The sequence below is a fragment of the Tamandua tetradactyla genome, chromosome 10, assembly GCF_023851605.1.
Source record: "Tamandua tetradactyla isolate mTamTet1 chromosome 10, mTamTet1.pri, whole genome shotgun sequence".
NCBI lineage: Eukaryota > Metazoa > Chordata > Mammalia > Pilosa > Myrmecophagidae > Tamandua > Tamandua tetradactyla.
Genome location: NC_135336.1, coordinates 91,315,569 through 91,339,061, shown reverse-complemented (window position 1 = coordinate 91,339,061; position 23,493 = coordinate 91,315,569). Strand labels below are relative to the sequence as shown.

Sequence of the window (23,493 nt, the reverse complement as noted above, 5' to 3'; positions counted from 1 at the left end):
TTACACTTTTCTGATAACCAGTAAGGTTAGACTCCTCTTAGGTTTATAGGTTTTTTGAATATCCTCTTGAGTGTACTGCCTTTACAAACCACTTGTCCGTTTTTTCTATTTGGTTTTAGGTCTTTTTCTTATTAATTTGTATTTTTAGTTTTCATTTTTACATATTTTGTGTGATATCCTGTGCCAGCTTGAATCTGTTGTGTACCCCAGAAAAGCCATGTCCTTTAATCTTCATTCACTATTGCTTGGTGGTATCTTTTCTATTGTTTCCATGGAGATATGACCCACCCTATTGTGGGTGGTAACTTTTGATTAGTTGGTTTCAATGGTGATGTGTCTTCACCCATTCAAGGTGAGGTTGCTTACTGGAGCCCTTTAAGAGGGAACCATTTTGGAAAAAGCTTTGGAGAAACCAGAACCAACAGAGTTCACATAGCCAGATGAAGAAAGAAAATGCTCCTGGGGGAGCTTCATGAAACAAGAAGCTGGGAGAGAAAGCTAGCAGAAGTTGCCATGTGCCCTCTCAGCTGAGAGAGAAACCTTGAACTTCATTGGCCTTTTTTGAGTGATGGTAACCTCTTGTTGGTGCCTTAACTTGGACATTTTCAGAGCCTTAGAACTGTAAACTTGCAACATATTAAATTTCCCTTTTTAAAAGCTGTTCTGTTTCTGTTATACCACATTCCTGCAGCTTGCAAACTAAAATATATCCCTTCTTTTGCATGAGTTGCAAGTATTGTCTTCCAGTATGGCTTCCCTTTTCATTCTCTTATTTTTTTTTTAATAAATAAAAGTTTTTAATCTGAATGTAGTTAGAATTATTGATTATTTGTCCCTTGTGTGTGTCATATTTGAAAAATCTTTTCTTGTCTCATGAGTACCCTAGTTACCTTAAATTATAAGCTCTTGTATAAATTGGTACTTTTATCCTTTCTCAGCTAATACAAGGGTATTAGAGTAGTTTTAACTCCTTTTACTTGCTACTGGTTTATATGCTATTGTTGTTTCATATGTGTATTTTTATATCATTTTAAGCATCCCAAGATGACATCATCATTTTCTCCTCATCATGATTGTCACCCACTACTGTTGTACATATTTTTCTGTCTGTTTCAGGTTGTCTTTATTAAATTCTTGATATAGAATTCTAGATTGGCAATTATTTTTCTGGACCCTTAGAAAATATCAGCTCATCATCTTCTGGTTTTTGTGGTTTCTGGAGTCTTTGTAGGTCATTAGACTTTGTCTTATTGCTTTTAGGGTTTTCTCTTTGTCTTTGTCTTTTCTATGGTACATCTAGGTTTAAATACCCTTTTACTTGGGCTCATTGAATCTGTAGATTGATGTATTTTGTCTGTTTTGGAATATTTCCTGCCATGTCTCTTCTGTCCAGTTTTCTTTTCTCTGCATATCAGATATTTTCACTTTTTCTCTTTTCTCTTACCTTCTCTTCCTCTGTTTCTCATGTGTTTGTTACTTCATGCTTCATTTGCCAACCTAATGTGGTGAAAAGGAAATTTTATTTAATTGAGCAATATTTGGATTTTAGGGCCTTTATACTAGGTACTGTCCTGTGTACTTGGGATACTTCAGTGAACAGAAGAGACAAAGATCCTTGTCTGTGTGAATTACCATTAACAATAAGCATAATAAATAATTAAATGATATAGTGTGTTAGAAGGTGGCGTTTTTGAAAAGTAAAAAAAGTAGAGCTGTGTTAGGGAGATTGTTAATTCCAGGAAGAAACGTTGGGCAAATTAGGGTATAGTATTGAGAAGGTACCATTTGAAGAAAGACTGAAAGAATGTAAAGGAATTTGCTAATTGCATCGCTGTAATATTCCAGAAAGGGGGAGGGAAGATACTAGAAAGTTCATGGGATAGCGAGGAAGCCAAGTGTGACTTGAGTTGCATGAGTAAGGAGAGAAGGAGCAGCAGGAGAAGTCAGAGAGGTGACTTCTGGAGTTTGTCTTTTACTTCTGGATTGAGTAGAGAAGTGATATGATCTGATTTACAGTTTAAAGGAATACATCCCTCTGGCTCCTAGGATGATAAGAATAGACGGCAAGAATAAAAACAGGAGACTATTTAGGAGGCTTTTGTAGTAATCCAGTAGAGAGAGAACAGTGGCTCAGGTATAGTGGCAGCAGTGGAGGGGGTGAGAAAATATTTAGATTTGCATACAGTTTGAAAGTACACTTGTGAAAGTGTGGGACAACAGAGTTCAAGCATGACTGTAAATATTTTGGGCTGAACAAGTGGGAGGGTTGTGTTATCCTCAGCTGAGGTGGGAAAGGTACCTTGTAAATACCTAGATGGAAGTATTAGGGCACAGTTGGATATTAGCGTATAGATTTTGGGAGGAAAAATATGACTGGAAATATGAATTGAGAGTTAGCATGTGACTGATTGGCGTAACTAAGATTGCAGATTAATTTCTGCAGAAGCAGACAAGGGATGTTTATTAGGATACAGCATATATGAAAGGCAGGGGGAGGAGGCTGGAATGGGCAGAGGTAGAATTCAGGCTATGGTGCAGGCCAATCTGGCAGAGAGCTCTGGAGCTACACTTGTTCATTAGAGTTGTTGTGGGTGGGCTGACATGACTGGGCCTCCATCTCTGTCTCACTCAGCTACTGAATAATGGGCTGTTCTGGGAAGTGGCTCTCTGGGAAGTGGCTCTCTGCAGAACTGGATGGCTGAACGTAGCAAAGCCTCCCTTGGAGGGATCTGGACAGCATATCTTACATGTCTTCCATATCAAGGAACTGAAAGTAGGCAGAAAAGAGAATAGGGTCAAGGACCAAGCCCTGGGGGCTCTCCAGCAAATAAGCAATTAAGAAGAGGAGAAGGAATCAGCGAAGACAATCAGCAAGGTGGAACAGTAGTCCAAAGAATTATGGTCCCTTGTAATCCAAGCAAAGTGTATATATCAAGGTGGAGCAAGTAATCAGTGAGATACAAGGCTGTTGATTCAACAGTTCAAGTATGATGTCGAATGAGAAAACATTGGATTTATAAATATGAATATCATTAGTGACCTTGAGAAGGGCCTGTAAAAGGATGAAAGCTTTACTGGGGTGGCTTTAAGAGACAATGAGAAAAGAAGAATGGGACAAATAGAAATGCCTGTCTAGTTTTCTGCAAAGAAGATGAAAATAACAGCATGTCTTCATAGTTATGGGAATAATCTAGTAGAACAGGGATATTTGATATTGTAGAGGAAAGAGGAAAATTGCTAGAACACTATCCTTGAATGATGGGGGAGGCTGGGATAAGATCTAATCACAATGGGAGAGATTGATTTTTGGATAGGAGCATGGATCCTTAATCTATGGGAATAGGCAGGAAGGTAGGGTGCATGGGTGCAGTTGGATGCTTGGAGGTCTGTGGTAGTCCTTTCAGATTGTTTTAGTGTTTTCAGAGAAGTAGGTCAAAGGTCACCAGCTGAGAAAAAATGGTGGGGTTAAAGTTATCAGGGCCTTGGGGAGAGAAGATATGAGCTTCATGTTGAGATAAATGAATGGACAGGGAATGTGAAGTGTGATCAGCATGGCATTTAAGCGCACCCCTTAAGTTCATGGTCATGAATTTCAAGTGAGACCATTCAGCATATTGGTGAGTTTTCTGTATGTGTGTATGTGTGTGTGTTTTCCTTCCTTTGACCACAGCCAACCATTTGGATGCAGGTATGAACAAAGCAGTTTTGAATTTAACCAGGTTGGTGTTTTTGACAAACAAATATGACCAAGTAAGAGAGGGGCCAGGGGATTGAGGGAGGGAACGTAATGATAGGCTGTGGAATCTATGCTTTGTTAAAGAGGAGCTTGAGGCATCCAGGTCATGAGGACCAGCAAGAGGTAGAGGGATTGTTGGGTTGGGGTATGAGAGGGAGTAGTCTGGAAAGCTAGGAGATGGTGAGCTGAGGGTGGGATGCATGATGACATTGATGAGATGGAAGGGTAATTGGTATCTTTCCCCCTTTTGTTAACAACCCCATTTATTTCTGTGATTTAGCATTCATTGTCTTAAAAATTCTCAGTGAGTGTTAAGGTAAGGTGAAAAGTCCAAGTTATTGTGTATTATTAGAATAAATGTATATTATATCCCTTTTTCTTCCTTTGCCTTCTTGCTGTTTGGAGTTCAAAAGAAAGTGGTGGAGGACTTTGCTTCTGTGGTTAAAGGTGAGCTCTCAGGCCTGGGTGGTTTTGATTATGCTTCTGGTCCTCACCTACCAACATGGCAGTAATGGATTACTGTGACTCAGTTTAAGTCAACAATATTTATTGAGGGTCTGCCATGTGCTTAGCACTCTCATAGGCACTTGTGATTCAGTTGTGAGCCAAACGGATAAAAGTTTCTGTCTTCAGACCACTTAAATTCTAGCAGAATAGAGAATCAATAAACTAGGCAGATATTTAGTTTGTATATAAAAGAGGAAAAAAAGTGTGAGAGTGGGAAAGGAAGGGTGTCAGGGATGGAAGTGTGGGTGGAGGGCCGAGATTAGTAGCTGAGGAGGGCATCACTGAAAAGGTGACACTGAACGAAGACTTTGAGTTGAAGGTTACATGTAAACCCAGGACAATGACAGGTCCCTGCAGGAGCAAATAAAATGCATTGGAGGGACATCCTTAGGAAAACAAAAATGGTGTTCGTGCCAAAGGCCAAGAATTGGGCTGGGAAAATTGAATGTGTCAATAAGGTCTGCATATGTGCCAATATATGTCTACCAGACCATGGAAATGGATAGGTCATTAACAGGTGGTACATTTGATATTTTTGGGGGGTGGTGGGAAAGGGAGTCTGGTGAGTATTCTTGCAGGACGCTACTGGCCTCAGACTCAGCCAACCTGACTAATTTTTGCCAATGGAAAGTTACGTGTGTAAGGGATTACAGCTGTTCTTTAATGGGCTGAGTTCATCTGTGGCCAGAAAAAGAAGAACAAAGGCTCCCAGAGTACAGAGCTTTGGGAGGGGTGAGGCATCTGAATCATAAGCCCGAGTCTAAGCAAGGTGTGTGGGTTTGTTGCAGCTGAGAAAAGTAAAAGTCAGAAATGGCTTATCTTGGTCACAGCCAGCCCAGACTGAGGCCGCTCAGCTTGGTCATGATCCAAGGCTGGGAAATACCTTTTCTCAAAAAACAGACAGCTGGGAGTGGAGGGCTGGGTTTTTGGTCTTTCAGGTAAGCCCACCCCATGCAGTAAGCATGTGTAACTCTTGGCACCTGGACCAAGAGCAGTGCGTCATCCCCGTGAGTCACCTGCTGTGTTTTACTGAGATGTCTGGGAGAGTGCAAGCTGGTTCAGCTGTGAACAAGATTCTGTCCATTATGTGTTGCCTTGGATTGTGAACCAACATTAGCATTTCAGGGGAGGTATCGTAAACAGATCAGCATAAAACTATCCAGCCAATGGTTCATTATCTCTATGGAGACCTTGAACTTGCTCTTGCAGGAGACCTTGGTTCTGTTGAAGGAGGCCAGTGAGTACATGTAGAAAGTTCCTATACTTGCATTATGCATATTCATTGTCTATTGCCTAATTTAATTTGCTCATGTTAGATACCTTGTTCAGGTTGTCTTTCGCAGACATAGTGATGATGAACTTCCAGGAGCTTCATGATGAACCCTAAAATATGTTGCTTGTCTATTCAGTTTGGCTTTGAGATGGGAATGATGTATTCTGTGAGCAAGTGAAACTTTTGGGAATCAGACTCAGCTCTCTGACTTTGTGGGCCAAGAGTCTGTGAATAATAAGAAGGTGATAATCATAATAAAAACAAGTTATCACAGCTGTGGGGATGCCGAGGTGAATGACAATGACAAGACTGCAGCAGTGTAGTGGTGCAGAGCTAGGGTCCTGGCCTCAGAGGGACCCAGGTTCACATTTCCTTTCAGCCTCCTACTTTTTGAGAGGTTTTTGACTGTTCCCTTAACCTCTCTGTGCCTCAGTTTCTTTATTTGTAAAATGGGGCTGATGATAGTACTTTGTTGAGTTGTTATGAAGATGGGGGTATAAAAGTAGATGTGCAATTCCTTAGCCTAGTGGTTATCACAAGTAAGTGTTCCATATATATGAGTATCCCATCATCAACTTTATCCTCTCCACGTCATGAAGAAGATGCTATTGATCATTGCAAATGAAGGACTGTGGCTTTAAAAATTTAGGCAATAGGCCTACTATTAGAAAAGGGACACGTGTCAGGTCTAGGATTCTAACCCACATTGCCTGGCACCCTAGGCTATGTCTTGACCCCCTGAAATAAAAGCTCTTGGGTGCACACTCTCTAAGTGTGTGGTCTATTAAAATATGTGCACTTCAATCTTTTCAAATGAAAATTTGCTCTTGATATATTTTTCCCAACTCCCTATGGTTCTGGACTCCTATCTTTTCATCTCAGATTTCTTAAGCAGTTTTGAACATTTGAAATTGAAATGGGTTGTTGGAAGCAGGTCCATCGCAGAGGTTGTTTCATACAGCTGGATCCTGTGAAGGCTCTTGATGTGAAAAGGCATGCTTGTTTTATCCTTGTAATTGTGAAAGATTTCATTCTATAGGTTAGACAATCCCATTCCATCTCCTACAATCAGGGAAATGGCTCTTTGGATGTGATTAAAATCGTGGAGAGTTGACATGGAAAATAGCACATTTAAAGCTTGTTTACTGTGTATGCATTAAAGTTATGATTGCTTTTGTCTTCAGCAGCGATGTGTTTAAGAGCTTACATGCCCCTGAGTAAATAGGTTAAAAATGATGTTATTTTGCTGCAACAGCAGAAACACATTTTACTTTCTTGGAGCTCCAGGGGTAGGACTTTCCCAACTGGGGGCATTCATGCCTTTGGCCAAGGTGTCCACATGACCTCTTGGGCATGTATGAATCTGTCCAGTGTCTCCACCAGGCTTTCTCCATGGTCTTGCTAAGCCTGCTGTTCTAATTTACTTGGAAGGATGCTGATTGTCAGTGATTCAGATTGCCTTAAGCCAGCCCAGATTTATATCCTTCAACCTTAGGTCTTTGAGCCTCTTGTTTGCTTATTTGGGACTGAGCCAAAACATTTCTTATGCATCCCTTTTTATGGTTTGCTTATTAGTTCTAGATATGCTCAGTTTATATATATTATTTTTATTATTATGTGCCTTTTATACCATGTTGGGGTCCCAAGTTATACATCCGTACACTGCATTTGATGTTTATTTTATGGAATGTTTTTTAAAAAAGATATAATAATTGCATGGTAGGCCATTCAGTAGATTCGTTTCAGTGGGTCTGAGATTTAGGCTGCAACTCTCCTTGTTTCCTTGTATGAGCCTGAGCAAGTCACCCAACCCTTTTGACCTCGAATGAATGAGTGATTAATCAGACCCCTTTTCAGCTTGTAAATATATGGCTCTTTGACCTTTTGTGGGTCTATTGCCATGCCTCGGGGCATTTAATATTTTGAGATACAGGCCTGATGTCTTTCCTGATTGAAAAATGATCTCTGCATGTTGAATTTCCATTTACGTTAGAGAAAATGGCACCAAGTACTCTTAGAGACCATAAAGTCTGATGGCTGGGTTCTTGGAAGGAAATCTAAGTAGATGCTCTTTAGCACAACCCCTCACCCCCACCCCCAAACATCATTCATTAGAAGTGACCTAATTATAATTGATTATATGCCTTTCATTAGCAGAGAACTCTGTGAGATGTCAGGTGTTATAAGGAGAAGTATAGGTGTGGTCCTTTCACTTGACCATTGAACGCAAGAGCAAAGCTACTGGTTCCTACCCGGCATCATCCCATTTCCCTCCTCTTTCCCCCACCAAGATTAGGTCCAAAACATTTGAAATCACAGTTACCACTGTATCTTTTTTTTTTTTTTCCTGTATGCTGTATGGTGGGATCACATTTCATTATTTTTCTATGTGAGTATCCCATAGATACTCACCATATGCAACAAATGCAGCACCATATGCAACAAATGCAGCACCATTTGTTGAATTTTTGTTTATTTTGCTTGTTTTTTTTGGGGGGGGGGTGCGCGAGGCGTGCATGGACTGGGAATCAAGCCCAGGTCTCCAGCAGGGCGGGCGAGAATTTACCAGTGAACTACCCTTGCATTCCCTACTGCGTCTTTAATATAAGAATAAATACTGTTAATATGGCTAGCATTTAGTGCTGAGGGCCTGTGTGGCTTACAGAATCGACCATCCGTGGGCAGCTGCAGCTGCCCCACACCTCGAGGCTCTGTGGGGGGAGGACTTAAGTCTTAAGAGCTCGCTCTGTGGCCCTCAGGTCTAGGAAGGGCCTCTACTTTCTTGTCTAGCAGGTTTAGTGCCTGAAATGCACCTTACTAATACCCAAAATAGCATTGTCTTCATTGAAACATTGATCACGTGAAGACACTCACGTAGTTTAAAAATACAGGTGTGACTTATTTCCTGATTGAAAATAGTCTCGATGTTTAGAGCTCCTTACTGTTCAGGAAAAATATTTGTCAGGCGTCCAGTACAGAACCCCATGAATACATGCCCCACATTTCTTGGCATGTATTTAAATTTCCCATTTTATTGAAGGGGAAACTAAGTGGTTCTCTCTGAGTTCTTCACCTGGTGGAGTGTAGACTTGCACCAGGTCTTCCAGTTGCACAACCTGGCTTCGCCCGCCACCAAGGAGCCCTCCCTCCCATGGGAATGCTCCCTGGCCCAGCTCTGTCAGGAGACAGTGGTGAGGATCATAAGTCTATCATGGCCACACATTCTTTGGAGAGAAGTCAGGAGTGAAATCAGAACTTGACTTCTTTATCTCCTCAACTCAGTTATTTGGCGTTACCTTGCTTTTACTGCCAATAATAATAATTAGTGTCACTCATAGCTGCCGTGCAGAGAGAGATCTGAAAGATCCTACACAAAGGGAAGCCCAGATGCTCCCACCCCCACACACCACATGCAGCTCTTGTGCAAGGCACATGTGGCCCCGGGATCAACAGCTTTGCTGAGCGTGGGGGGTGGGACAGCTTCTGGCCCCATATGATTTGTTGCTCATCAGTGCTAAGGGTTCTTGGACTTTTCCTCTGCCTTCTTTGTCACCTTTATCCTCTGGTTGCACTTCCTCCCTTTCCGCCTTCACCCTTCTCATGGGAAGCTGGTTATAAATCCGACTTCACTTACAAGTGTGAAGGCCACCAATGAGTCCTGAATCTCTTGACTTTGGTATTTTAGATAAAAGTTGTTCTGCAAGGGGGTCTCTTTTGGGGCAGTGAAAACAACAGAGTTTTAAAATCATGGAAACATATAATTAGAAGATAGAGCTGGGAGGCCAGAGAAAGTGGGGAATCAAATATCATCATCATCATCATCATCATAGATTGAGGAACTTGAAGCTCCTGGATTTTAAGAAACTTGCTGCACAGTCAGTTGAGGCAGTAGTTTCTGCAGTGGCACTGAAAGGCTATAAGAATTTTCCTGGCCACCCTTCCACAAACCTTCTATTTCTGAGGTCTACCTCTGCTTATTTGTAAGGTATCCAGTTTTCAAGTGGAGAAAGCTATTTTTAAGTCTTTAATTTTTGTTGGCACAAGGTGTAATTTGAAGTAGCCAAACCCTCTGGTATCGCATCACTTTAGTGAGGACCTGCGCCTCAGGACATCACCTGAAGGAATGAGACTTATTTTACTCTCAGAGAAAAGGAAGGCCTTGTTCAGGGCTGAAGAGAAGGTTTTCAGAACATGCCAGTATTCCAGAGTACAACTTGGATCACCAGGCATCGGAGTGGGTGGGATGGGTCCATATTTAGACCTTTAATCAGTTTCAAGTATAAAAAATTGATTTTGGCAATCAGCAGGTAGCCAACCACAAAATGTATTCATGAAAAACCCGAATCTCCACAGCAACACCATAGGATGAAGGGGATCTGGGGTTGGAGTGGCAGTTATGCTGGGAAATCGTCTTTTTATTTAGATTCAGATAATCTGACTGTGTTAATGAACAGCCCTGTTGGATGTCCTGTAACTAGATGAGAAGAACTTGCTTCTCCCCGACTTTGCTGCAGATATGCTGTCGCTAGGTGATGGCAGGTCCATGCCAGCACTTCTTACCTTGCTCCTGGGAGTCCCTCCTTAGCCCCCAGTGTGAATTGGAGAAGGTGGAGGTATGTTCCTTTGCAAGCATTGGCATCAAATTCTCAGACCTTGTTGGCTCGGCTGATTGCGAACGCTTTCGCGTGCAGCTGCCCAAATTCCTATTCAGGTTGTCTCCAAAGACCCTTGAACAGAAATCCAGGAGACAGTCATGTCAGGAGGCCACTCTTGTAATTGAAAGCATTATTTCAGGAGATTTAAAAAATCAACTCTTGGGGATCTAATAAAACAGTAAGATACAGACTGAATTAAAATCTTCAGGGAAAAGAAGCTCATTTTCAGTTCTCCATATTTTTCATTTCTGAATGTAAATTCAGTTGACAACAGGGAAAAGAGAGGTTTAACCCTTTGTGATTTTTATCCACATACCAAATGTGTTTTCCAACATGTATTTATTTATTTGTTATATAGTCCTCTTATGTCTGTTTGGTTTCCTCTCGATTAAATATCCATTAACAATACAAGTACCTTAAGAAGGTGTCAAGGTTTACAGTTTTCTAGATATTTTTACATACATGTTTTCATTTGAGTAAATGTGTGATTATTTTTGTAACTAGCATATTTATCATTGTCTGCAGGTTTATTCTAGTCTTGAGTATTGTGAGAAAATCAACTGTGCCCCCTCTACTGGTTGCATTTCTTGGGAGCAGAAATTCTGTAACATTTACTCCTATGGTCACTGCTTTTGGTGGGACTCAAATTGCCTTTGTAATCTCTTTTCCCAAATTCTTATGGCTTTTTAAAAGCAGAACTAGTGGCTTTCAAAACTGCATGGTAAAAAGGGGACAATTTTTAAAGAGAGATAGGTTGCTTTCCTTACTACCCATTTGTCTAATAGTGTGTGGAGGGGATACCCGACTTTGCATTCCTCCCAAATCGGGGACACGGCCCTCCTGCTTTGGTGCAGGATGGTGCACCCCATCGAGGCTTGTGGCCTCTGCGTGGTTCACCTATATAGGGGCAGCCTGTTCTGGCTGGATCTTTTGAAATATCATCTACTGAACAAAACCAGCAGGTTTTACATGTTAATTTCACATCCAAAGTTTGCTTTAGACTCTTCATCTGAAGGTACCCTGGGGAGTTCTCTAGAAGCAATGATAGGGCACCCTTTATTTTCAGGCCTAAGAGATGGGAAGTAGGTGGGGACTGATTCAGTTCAATCCAGTGTGCATTTATTGAGCACTTACTGTATGTAATGCTTTATGGGGATTCAAGATGAGTGGGATCATTGGCCCCTGCCCTTCTTTTGAGAAACACTGAGGGGGATAAAAGGTCTGCTCCCACTCTTAAGCATCAATTAAATAAAGTCAGAAAGAATTTTAAAAATATGGCTTTTAAAAATAAATAAATAAATAAAAAGTTTGAGTTTTAAAACTTTTCTAGAATTAAAAGAAGCACTTTTTAGGTAATGAGTAAGACCAGAAAGCCTGTAGAAAAATTGTCTTCACTTTGTAAGACTATCACTTTGACCAGTAAACCTCATGTTGCCTATATCCACACGTCCCTCCCTTTCCCCAAGTGATTTGTAGCTTTCTTTTTGATAGGCTTAATGAGATTAAACATCCTTCCTATTCTAAACAGTTTCCAGCCTAGGCTAATGGTTGTCAATAGAAGGATAATTGATAGGGCCTAAGCCTTCCTTTGTGTTTCTTTTGCATCTTTGCATATGGTGGGTGCCCTCCTACCCCCACTGTGCTATCTCCCATTCTAGATTCTAAAGCTCACACCCGGTCATTGCATCATCTTCCTCCAACCCCCTTTTTGACTATTTTCATCCAAGTCCAATAGAAGTCATTAGCTGAGTTCAGGCTGCACCCCAGACCACTCAGTGCTCTACTGCTTCTGAGCCCAGCACCACTTTCTTCTTAGCCCACACAGATGGATCTCAGCCACAAAATACTGCGTAATAGAATGCATATTAAAGTAGAAGTGTTATTTATATTTTTATAAGTCCCTGGAGAGTCTCTTCATAATGTTGTTGATGAGATATGGAATATATTAATTAAATGATAGTTGATGGTGAAACCTTTATTTCAGGGTTTCTTAATGGCAAGAGGGTGAGGGCATTTGGGGCAAGATAATTCTTTGTTGTGGGGGGTTCTCCTGTACTTTGTAGAATGTTTAGCAGTAGCCTAACCTCTGCTCCTCAGATGTCAGTAGCACCCCCCCCCCCCCCGCCCCCTTGTGACAACCAAAAATGTCTTCAGACGTTGTCATGTATTCCTAGGGCCAAAATCTCCTCCTGTTAAGGATCACTGAACTGTCCAAAACTCTCATCTTTATACTCTGCTTCTCCAGAAGTCTTTTTCATGGGTGATCGTTTGTTCATTTGCTCATTGAATCACTCATACATTCATTTATCAAATCTTTATTAAATTTCTACTTATGTGAGCCTCAGTGCAAGGAACTAGGAATACAAGAGGAGCCAGACATTTACTTCACATTCATATAGATATGAGTAGATCTAAGAATATGAATATAGGTATATATATATATTTTTTAGTCAATTGTGAATGTACCATGTGTTCTACCCTGTTGATTCTTTTTTTTTCTTTTTTTATTAATTAAAAAAAATTAACTAACAACATTTAGAAACCATTCCATTCTACATATACAATCAGTAATTCTTACTATCATCACATAGATGTATGATCATCATTTCTTAGTACATTTGCATCGATTTAGAAAAAGAAATAGCAAGACAACAGAAAAAGAAATAGCAAGACAACAGAAAAAGAAATAAAATGATAATAGAGAGAGAAAAAAAACTATAGCTCAGATGCAGCTTCATTCAGTGTTTTAACATAATTACATTACACTTAGGTATTATTGTGCTGTCCATTTTTGAGTTTTTGTATCCAGTCCTGTTGCACAGTCTGTATCCCTTCAGCTCCAATTACCCATTATCTTACCCTATTTCTAACTCCTGATGGTCTCTGTTACCAATGACATATTCCAAGTTTATTCTCTAATGTCGGTTCACATCAGTGGGACCATACAGTATTTGTCCTTTAGTTTTTGGCTAGACTCACTCAGCATAATGTTCTCTAGGTCCATCCATGTTAAGGGCAAAAACTCAAACAGACATTTGCACACCAATGTTTATAGCAGCATTATTTACAATTGCAAAGAGATGGAAACAGCCAAAATGTCCATCAACAGACGAGTGGCTAAACAAACTGTGGTATATACATACGATGGAATATTATGCAGCTTTAAGATAGAATAAACTTATGAAGCATGTAATAACCTGTTGATTCTTATCATTGTATCTTGAAAGTTCCCTTCTCTGAGTCTGGCTCCCAGGCTGTAACTTTAGTTGGCATTTGAGTAATTATGACTCCTTTAATGAATGTTATGTTTCTATTTCTGTAGCCCAGGTCTTTCAAGAAAGCCCGATCAATGTGGGTCAGTATCCTTGGCTTGCCACAGATGTTACCTTGTAAAATGATAATGCTCTATTAATCTACCAATTTCATCCTTGAATTCTGCCTCCATTTCGGATTCGGCCTCTCATTTGACACTCTGGATCTGCTGTTTACTGATAACTGTGTTTTTCTTTCATTCTCTTTAACCAGCCACCTGTGGCTTCATTCAACCTATTGGCCATTGTAAGTTGTATTTAATGAGACTTCTGTTTGGGAACCAGGATTTATCCAGCAGAGGGATGGCCATTTGATTGCTTTCTGGCAAACTCTAAGTTAGCGGATTTCCTTTAAAATTCTTAGAAGCTGAGACATGAAAATGGCTGATGGGAAATCAGATTTACCACAGTGTTATTTCTAGGGGGAGGGAAGGAGAGTGGTTGACAGATAGCTGTAACTTTGTTGGTAATTTTTATTGCTCGCGCTGGATGGCGGACATTTCAATGTTCATTACATTATTTAAAGTGTATACCTGAAATATTTTGTAGTAAGTTTCAAAGAAAAAATAGCCATTTGAGATTTTGTTTTCTGTTTATTGCTCTTTTTAAATACATCTGGGAGCTTGAACTTGACTAGTATTAACTACTAACATTTCTGTCCTTCAAGGGAAGAGAGGAAGGTGGGGCGGGGGAGTTATTTGAGATTTCTAGCTTTTTAAATCCTATAAGAATGGCCTTGCATTCTTGCCATGTGGAATTGAAAAAAATTTTGAAAAAAGCCTTGGGTGTGGTGAGGAGGTTCACCTATAAAGTGGATAAGACCTGTTATAAATAAATATTCCCTGTGGATGGAAGGAGCAAGATGCTGGGGCTCTGAGGCTCTGTATGACAGCCTGCCGGAGCTCTGGCCTTGCGAATTCCCAATGGGAGAATTAAACTGGAAAAGGAGGCGGAGAGGAGGGAGGTGATGGTGGGTGGGGAGGAGCGCCAAACCCTCTCCAACACACCCAAATGACCAGATTCATCATAGCAGAAACTTCACAAGTTACACCCACTCCCTCTGCCAGAAGCTCAGGGAAGCCTGCTGCTTCCTCATTTCTGTTACTGGGAGTTTGAGAGATGTGAAGGCTGGAGAAACATGTGCGCCTCGCTGAGCGGTGGTGAGCTTTACTTTTAAAACCGATTCTTTCTCCCGGCCAATTTCTTGGTGTGGGACGGCGAGGGGAAGCAGTAGAGTTTGGGGGTCTGGACCGGGAGCGGCTGGGGGAGAGCCCTGAGGTCAGCTGGGGCTGGGGGAAGCGTGCGCCCCGGAGCCCCGCGCCTCGGAAGAGTGGGCGGCGGCTCCCCGCAGCGCCCGGGGCGCTGTGCTTTTCCTGCCGAGCTTCCTGGGGACGCCGAGGTTTGCTGGGGCTCCAGGGGAATAGGGCTTGCGCTTTGGAAGTGCCTACTGTATCCCCCCAGGCTTCTGTAATCAAGGATCGCCTGGGATCCAACCTCCGCCCCCTTGGAGAGGGAGGTGCCGGATCATTTTACACCCTCCCCCCACCCCCCCAAGATGCGCCCTGCCCTCCCCTGCTGCCTCGCTTTCCACTTCTCTAATTACGAGTCACTGTGGTTGAAAGTGAACCCCCGTGAAAGGCTTGAGATTGGAGTGAGCCCTGTTACTGGCTTTAGAAAAAGCCCCGAAGGAATATTCCGAAGCAGTCACGCCTGACAGGCGACTGAGTCGGAGTTGTGGAGTCAGGCATGGGAAGTCTCCAGCGTCTGGGTAATTTTGTGTCTTAACTTAGTTCAGCTCCAGGCTCTTGGCCATGGAGATGCTATTGGTTTATCCTGAACTTTTTGAAAATGTCAGTGTTTCTGGCTAGCAGCTGGTTTATCTTCAGATTTGATTGCCTTGTGTCTGTTTGGGGAAGGAAGTGGATGTTTGGGTGGCCAGTGGGACTGAGTAGGTTGCAATCTTTACTAAGAACACTTAAGGTGCAACAAAGGATCAACTTGGCCAAAGGTAAATTTTCTAGCACACGTTCTGTAGGTTCTATTTTGAGTCCTTCCAAGGGCCTACATTTGGCATATCTGGCTTTTTGCTGTGGTATTGAAGGTCAGGTTGAGGCTTTTGGGGTTTAACGCTTACCTGTTTCCACCAATTTCCTCTCTGATCAGCAGTTTACTAAGGTGCAGCAGTCCCAGCTGTCTTTTTTTAATTAAAAATTTTTTTTAAAACAAATTCCTTCATAGTAATTCTTAGAGCATTTCCCCCGAGAACTGTAGAAAACAAAGGTGAAGAACAGTGTGACTCTTATTAAGTTTGCAGCCAGTCTCAAAATCTGTTTTACAAACAGTGTTTCTCCTGGTTCTGGGGTGAGTGCCACTGGGAGAGTTAGATGATTTTTATCAACTTTGTAGCGCCAGGTGGGTTGGCCTGGTGTTCTGAGCACACATTGCATGTGAAATATTGGGTTAAGGGGACAGGCTGCTGTGGCCTCAGCTTCCTTGAGGTTGAAGATGGAGAAGTAAAAGGGAATTACTTTTAAACCAAATCAGACATGTCTTGGGAAGAGTAACAGCTTGCACAAGCCAGTGCTATGACACCTGTTAGAAATCCAGGTTGTAGCTCCTCATGAGGCAGGAAAAGTCTAGGCAGGCAGAGGTGTACATTGTGCTAATGTGATGCTTGGGACCGCTCCCCTGTCCCTGCTACAGGACCTTTTAGTAACTCATTCCACGTGAAAAACCACCACATCTGATCCCATGATAACGTTGGTGACACTGACTAATAGACCCTTGTTCAGTGGAATTTTGTGGAACATAAGCCTTAGCTAGAGAAAGGGGAATAAATTATTCACAGAGTAGAGGATTTTTGACATTGTCACATGGGACTGTTAGAAGACTTCATTATGTGGATATTTGAAATTGGGGGTAATTTTATGTGGCAGTGCAGGTGTGAGAGAAGGAATTAATGCATGATGACTTTTTCTTATGTCTTCCCTCTTCCCTCCCCCAGTAAATAACCTGGTTTGGCAATGGCTGCTTGTATTTTAATTGAATCATAAACAAACACTACCTCCTTTCTTGAGTATGCATGCATTTTTTAAACTCTGCCCTGTAGAACTCTGTCAAAAAGATTTTAGAAGCCCTTAAAAACAAGCAACTGAATCTCTTAACTGCAAGAAGGAAGACATTATGTATTTATCTTTATGTGTCTCTGACATAGATAATGTTTTTAGTTTTATGAATAAACATAGCTGGTGTTCTTGAGGATCAGACACAGTCGACTAAATTGTTCCAAGGTGAATTTTGTGTAGTTACTGGGGCACACCCTGTGAAATGTTTTAGAAACATCCAACTGGCAGTTGCATTAAACTTATTGGTGATCTAATGTGAATTGTAGGTATTTTCAACCCACTTGACAATACACATTTACCTTCAACCAAGGCAGAGCAAATTTCCTCTAATGACAGAGGAAGAACATTTCATTTTGGTTCATGATTAATGCATGAGGCTTGGCATTTTAAAGATTTCTCAGAACTTCCTCTTTTTGAGTATATGCAGTCAAAGAGCAAGAACTGTGGAGTTAGAAAGACCTGGGTTTGATTCTTCTCTGCCTCTTTTAGCTGTGTTGCCGCAGGGAACTCGCCTAGCTTCTCTGAGCTTATATTTCCCCAACTATGAGGTGGGAATAATGAAAACTGCTTTTGGGGGCTGTTGTAAAAATTCAATTGTGAGTATTCATGTAAGGTATCTATCTCGGGTTTGACACTTCATAAATTGTACAATGAGTGTTCTCTTGTACCTCCAACCTCATAATGTCTCTTGGTACCTTCTGTCCAGAAGTGTGAAAGGCTATTGCAATAGAATAAAGCAAAAATCACTTCTCCCTCTCTGCCATTTATTTGTTCCCTCTTCATTATGGGCAAGTGGCATTACCCAGGTTACGCTCCATATTTGCATCTCATTATCCTAATTGGTTGGTGGTAAACTGTCTGCATATTTCTCTCCAATTTTTATCTTACCTTCCCTAGTTCATCTCACTGCTCTAATTTCATTTGTTTGCTACGCTTAGGATAGAAATGAAGTGAGTACAAAGCCCCATACTTGGTAGAAACTGAGATGTAAGTTAGTGGGGTTGATTCTATCAAGGCCAAATTTATGAATTGTAGCTACTCAAGAATTTCACTTGGAGATAGATGGTGATGATTTGGCTGCTATTTGCTGAATCATTTTTGTATTGGTGTTTCATTTTTTGAGAATTTTGGAATTTCTGAGTCCTTTTGGGTGGCTAGGCAGGGGTGAGTATGGGACCTTTACTGCTATGGTTGACCTTGCAATCAGGAAGGGAAATTAAAAGCCCAAGATGAAGATGCTTAGCTGGTTAATATTCTTCCACAAAGGAATATAGTGTCGTTGAAGTCGTCTAGCCCTAAGCCATTTGCTCTTCTTGGGGTTTATCATTTGAGAAGGTCTTAAGGAATATATGGCATAATTAGTAAGGATATCTATTTATGTGTGGAGTATTGCAAGGGGTTAAACTGGGGAGAGGAAGGGATTGTGAGCTGGGCAAAGGCTTTTTTTTTGTTGTTAAGTTTTTAATTAAAAAAAAATACAACAAGCGCGAACATTCTTAACTTTCGATCATTCCTTCTACATACATAATCAGTAATTCGCAATATCATCACATAGTTGCATATCCATCATCATGATCATTTCTTAGAACATTTGCATCAATTCAGAAAAAGAAATAAAAAGACAACAAAAAAAATTCATACATACCATACCCCTTTCCCCTCCCTTTCATTGATCACTAGCATTTCAATTTAAATTTATTTTAACATTTGTTCTCCCTCTTATTTATTATTTAAAATTTTTTTTAATTTTATTTTTTTAAATACCAAAAAACACAAAGAAAATGCAAACATTCCTATTTTGATCATTCCGTTCTACATATATAATCAGTAATTCACAATATCATCACACAGTTGCGTATTCATCATCATAATCGTTTCTTGGAACATTTGCATCTATTCAGAAAAAGAAATAAAACGAAAACAAAAAAAAATTTATACATATCATACCCCTTTACCTCTTCCTTTCATTGATCACTAGCATTTCAAACTAAATTTATTTTAACATTTGTTCCCCCTATTGTTTATTTTTATTCCATATGTTCTACTTGTCTGTTGACAAAGTAAATAAAAGGAGCATCAGACACAAGGTTTTCACAATCACACAATCACATTGTGAAAGCCTTATCATTATTCAGTCATCATCAAGAAACATGGCTACTGGAACACAGCTCTACATTTTCAGGCAGTTCCCTCCAGCCTCTCCATTACATCTTGAATAACAAGGTGATATCTATTTAATGCGTAAGAGTAACCTCCAGGATAACCTCTCTACTCTGTTTGGAATCTCTCAGCCATTGATACTTTATTTTGTCTCATTTCACTCTTCCCCCTTTTAGTCGAGAAGGTTTTCTCAGTCTCTTGATGCTGAGTCTCAACTCATTCTAGGATTTCTGTCCCATGTTGCCAGGACGGTGCACACCCCTGGGAGTCATGTCCCATGTAGACAGGGGGAGGGTAGTGAGTTTGCCTGTTGTGTTGGCTGGAGAGAGAGAGGCCACATCTGAGCAACAAAAGAGGTTCTCTTGGGGGTGACTCTTAGGCCTAATTTTAAGTAGGCTTGACGTGTCCTTTGTGGGGTTAAGTTTCGTATGAACAAACCCCCGATTGGGGGCTCAGGCAAAGGCTTCTTTTGCCTTATGGTACTGTGCTATCATCCTTCGCTGCTTTGCCCAAGGAGTGAGGTTGGGTTTACGTTTTGTGTTGTCAGTTATTCCTCAGGTGTGGAGTTATTTTGTAAAAGAGATTAGCCAGTGGCACTTTGTCTGACATGCCGTCTGTGACCCAGTGTGCTGAGTGACAGCACTGGTGATGTCGTTTTGTTCCACTTTGCGTTTTCTGAGAACAGAGAACAAGGAGTAGTAGTTTTCACAAACATCTTGCAACCTTCCTTCTCCACGCTATTTTGATGCTGCTGCTTGAGAACGTGCATGTTCTATTAGCATGGCATTCACTGGTAAAACTTTTGGGGCCGGGATCATCACTTTTGAGAAGTTTTCTTTGTCTAAGTGTGAATTTGTGAGCCCTACATTGAATCGTAGATTCATATATGGTACCATGGCGGAATCGTATGCTCCAATGTTTAAGCATAACATTTTCGTGGGCAAGAATGACTATTGCCAAGGGGCTCCCTACAAGGCCATAGTTGAATAAAGTCCTACCTAAATCTTCTTGATTATTAAAATACTAATTACTGATATTTATTGAGTGTGTAGGTCATGCAATATACTTTTTCTATATTATTGCATGTTTCTAAGGATGATCTTGCAACCTCAAGAGGTATATAAAAAATTGGCATAAACCCATTATTTCCTTATGTTTATTCTTGTAGGTAGAACCACTGTGGACTGAGGCCCACATTTCTATACGCAGAAGCCAGGAAGAGAAGGAGGAGGCAGGCTGATTCCATGGGGAGTGGCTGCTGAATCCCAGCCTCTCACCTAGGACGTGAGCAGCCCCTGCGGATGGCACATTTGGAGATCTTGAGAAAGCCTTTTCTGTTTGGGATGGGGTAAGTGTGGCATTTGCAGAAGGCTGGGGAATGGAGGATTTAAGCTTTTAAAGTCCTTGCTTGTTTTGTGATCCAGCCCCAATCCAGCCTGTTACAGGACAATGGCAAGTTCATTATTTGTGAGTGTTGGTCTGGGCAGAAGAGGACTTGCTGATTGTCCCCAGCGCAATCTGAGGCTTTGATAAGGCTTCCTGGGAGCCATTCTTATTGGGTCCTTACTCAGGACAAGCTAATCTCGTGCACTGATGGAACAGCCCCTTGTGAACCATGACTCGCCTTGAGGGATGAGGAAAGACATTCTATTGATTCCTGGATTCTATTGTTCAGATATTTCGCAGGGTAATCTTCTTACCTGTTCCTCCTGACTTCTCTTCTAAGGGAATGGGGAAGAAGGAATGGATTTGGACTGCAACATGGAAACTCTGTATCAGAGCAGGCTTATCTTGGGGTGTGTTTCTTTTGACAAGAGAGGATGAGTCTTCATCTAACTACAAAGTGGGGGTGTTTAAAGTAGACTATTTCAGGTGGATAATAGATGTGTTGCTTTTTACTGAAAGGATCAAGCAGTTAAATCAGGAGAATGGCAGTCACCCAGAGAGAAGAAATATGATGCCAAGAGGGCTTCCCTACCCCAGTGTTTGGCACAAGGGATGCCCAGCAGAAAGACCTATGAGCACTTTGTTTTCCCAACTGTCAAATGGGGACAGTGACATCTGCACCCCCATCTGCCCGCCATCTCCGTTTATTTCATAAAGGTAGAAGGATTTAGACCAAAAGGGGGCTTTGTAACCATATGAATTGTCATTGGGCTTTTCAAATTTGCCTTCCTTTCATGGACAACCCCTCCCCCCCCATCCCCTTGTTAGCAGGGGTTATGGGTGCGTTCTAAATTTTTTTTTATTTTAATGCAATTTTATTGCTATATATCTTCACATAACTAGTGTGTTATTGAAATTTATCAAATGTTCAATACAGATCGGTTGCTGTAGAATTTGAACAAAATATGAAACTACTGTCTCAGCAAACCAGAACTGCAGATGTTTCCTTAACCAAGGTAGAAGTTCCTTGCTGCTTTTAAAGTTTCCCTTCCAGCATGCCAGGCCCACTTTGCGGATCTTGCTGTGACTTGTTTCTCCAGTCTTACCTGTTGCTGCTTTCTGCCTAGATCCAGCCTGACAGCTTCAGCCCTTCCTTTCCCTGCCTGTGCACAGTGGCTTGCAGAGACCTCTCCTTCCGTATTTACGTCACATGTATTGTCACACTTGATTTATGGGCTTTTATGGGGAGTTAAAAAAATAAAAAGGGAATACAATAATGATAATAGTAAAGCAGTTAGCCCTGGTGCTCTGCTCTGGTTCCTTGGATCTCCATCTTTTGTGCCAATGAAACCTACCCCCCCAACAATATATGTTTTGCTCCTCTCCAGTGCTCCCCCTCCCCCACATGTAATTTTGCCCCTTCCTGGCCAGTGCCTGCCTCTCTCTGTTGAAGGGCTGATCTCAGGGGCTGGATCCCTCTTTCCCAAGTATTCAGGATTCCCTGTACCTGCAGGGCAGTCCTTAGCCAGGGCCAACAGTTTAAAAAGGGCACATAGTCCAGGCAACACTGAGCTTTCCCCTGTCCTGACTCCTTCAGGACGCCCTGCGGCTTCCTTCCCTCCCATGTCCCATGCGGCCACTCCCCAGCTGGGTTTCTCTGGAGAGGCTTCCTAATAAATAACTGAAACACAAATGCACATTTCAGGCTGACGGACAAGACTTACCAGAGTCACAGAGTCAGGAAGTAAGAGGTTGGATCTGAACCCAAGAAGCCCAGCACTGGAGGCTGTGTCTTAAACAGTAGTCCCCTGGATGTCCCTCCGAGGCTTATGTTTTTCTGTCTTTAGGTCTCAGCGTGGATTGCAGTTACTGCTCGGGCGTGCTTGGTAGCATTTGCTTGATGAGCGCCTCCCTAGCCAGGCTTCCATCTGTGCCGCCCCCTGCACCAGCTCTACTGATTCCTGTCTCTTGGCATTTATTTGTTCTTGTTGGGACTACACCTGGGATGACTTTCCACCAACTCTCTGCTTATTCAGACTTTACCTTTCTTTCAGAAACAACCCAAGCCCACCACCTCCTCCTTGCCACCTTTTCTGTCTGCCCGGCCCGCTGCCATTTTTCACTCTCGGGACTAGTGTTATTTGTCAGCTGTTGCCTTTTCTATCTTCTCCTCTCCTCCCCAACATATTTGTGAGTATTTGAGGGCTGTGCTTATGCCCTGTACCATATAATACGTGTTGTGTGATTCTTTTTCGATGAATTAAACCTGGTCAGAGCTGTCCAGAGAAATATCCCAGATGTTTCCGGACTTTAGGAATGAAGGAAAATGATCAGGTGAAAGAGCAAAGCTAAAATAAGTGAGGGGCAGATCTGAAAATCGTAGACCCCGGTCTGTGTGAGCCTGTGTGTGCGTGTTTTTATACTGTAGCTGTTCACATTGAATCATAGAGGGGATGTATCATCTCTTGGCTTCAGGCAGAGTGGCTCCCCCATCTAACCCCCACCCCTACCCCCCACCTCCGGGAATCTAAGCAACTGATGCAATGAATAATGTGGTTTCTCTTCCAATACTTAGGAAGTGGTTTAACAAATTTCATGCAAATGGTGGGTGAAACATGTCAAGCATCTTTTTTTCCTCCCCAGAAATTGCTAGTATTTGAAAGATAACAGAGCTTTCCCTCTCACCTCAGCTGAGTTAGTTGGGTTTTCTCTGATGGCTGGCCAAACAGTCCACAATAACCCCTCTGCTTTTGCCCCCAGCTGTGCCTCCACTGTTAGGGAGTGGAAACAGGGCAAGGCTGCAAGTGAAGAAGGAAGGGAGAGTAGCGTACATTGAAGACCTCCTGTGTGCCTAGCATTCCATTAAGAGCTCGCTAAAAAAGTGCGTGTTTGAACCTCACAACAACTCTACGATATGCATATTCTTTTTTTTTTTTTAGTGCAGTTTTATTGAGGTACGTTCCCATACCATACAAACCAACTGAAGTATACAATCACTGGTTTACAGCATCATCACATAGTTGTGTGTAGTAATCCCATGTTCAGTTTTACAACATTCTCATTACTCCAGAAAAGAAACAAAAGTAAAAAAGAAAACCCAAATCTTCCTAGACCCCTTAATCCTCGCCTGGTTATTGATCCACGGTATTAGTGTAATACATTTGTTACTATGGATGAAAGAGTATTAAAATATTACTGTTAACTTTAGCCCATGGGATTGCAATAGGTATGTTTTTTTCCCACACACACCCTTCTATTATCCCTGTAATAGTGTCGTACATGTGTTCTAGTTCGTGAAAGAACTTTTACATATTTGTAGTTAATCAGCGACATTGTCCAC

At 41.6% G+C, this 23,493-nt stretch overlaps 1 protein-coding gene and 1 pseudogene across 8 annotated transcripts in view; one reads left to right on the top strand and one right to left on the bottom strand.

The window, feature by feature from the left end:
* The window catches only part of LOC143647722 (small ribosomal subunit protein uS5 pseudogene), a 92,711-nt pseudogene extending 81,671 nt beyond the window's left edge, over nt 1–11,040 (bottom strand).
* Nucleotides 1–23,493, top strand: part of TIAM1 (TIAM Rac1 associated GEF 1) — a 429,921-nt gene that overhangs the window by 202,588 nt on the left and 203,840 nt on the right. For 5 of the 8 annotated variants that reach the window (XM_077118818.1, XM_077118809.1, XM_077118813.1 and 2 more), the window contains one exon: nt 19,936–20,115. The exons of 1 other annotated variant lie outside the window; for it this stretch is intronic. The gene's annotated coding sequence lies outside the window, so the exon portion shown is untranslated. Of the gene's footprint in view, nt 1–14,522; nt 14,643–15,140; nt 15,251–19,935; nt 20,116–23,493 lie in introns of those variants that run through there. 2 more of the 8 variants (XM_077118810.1, XM_077118815.1) reach the window with 2 other exon arrangements.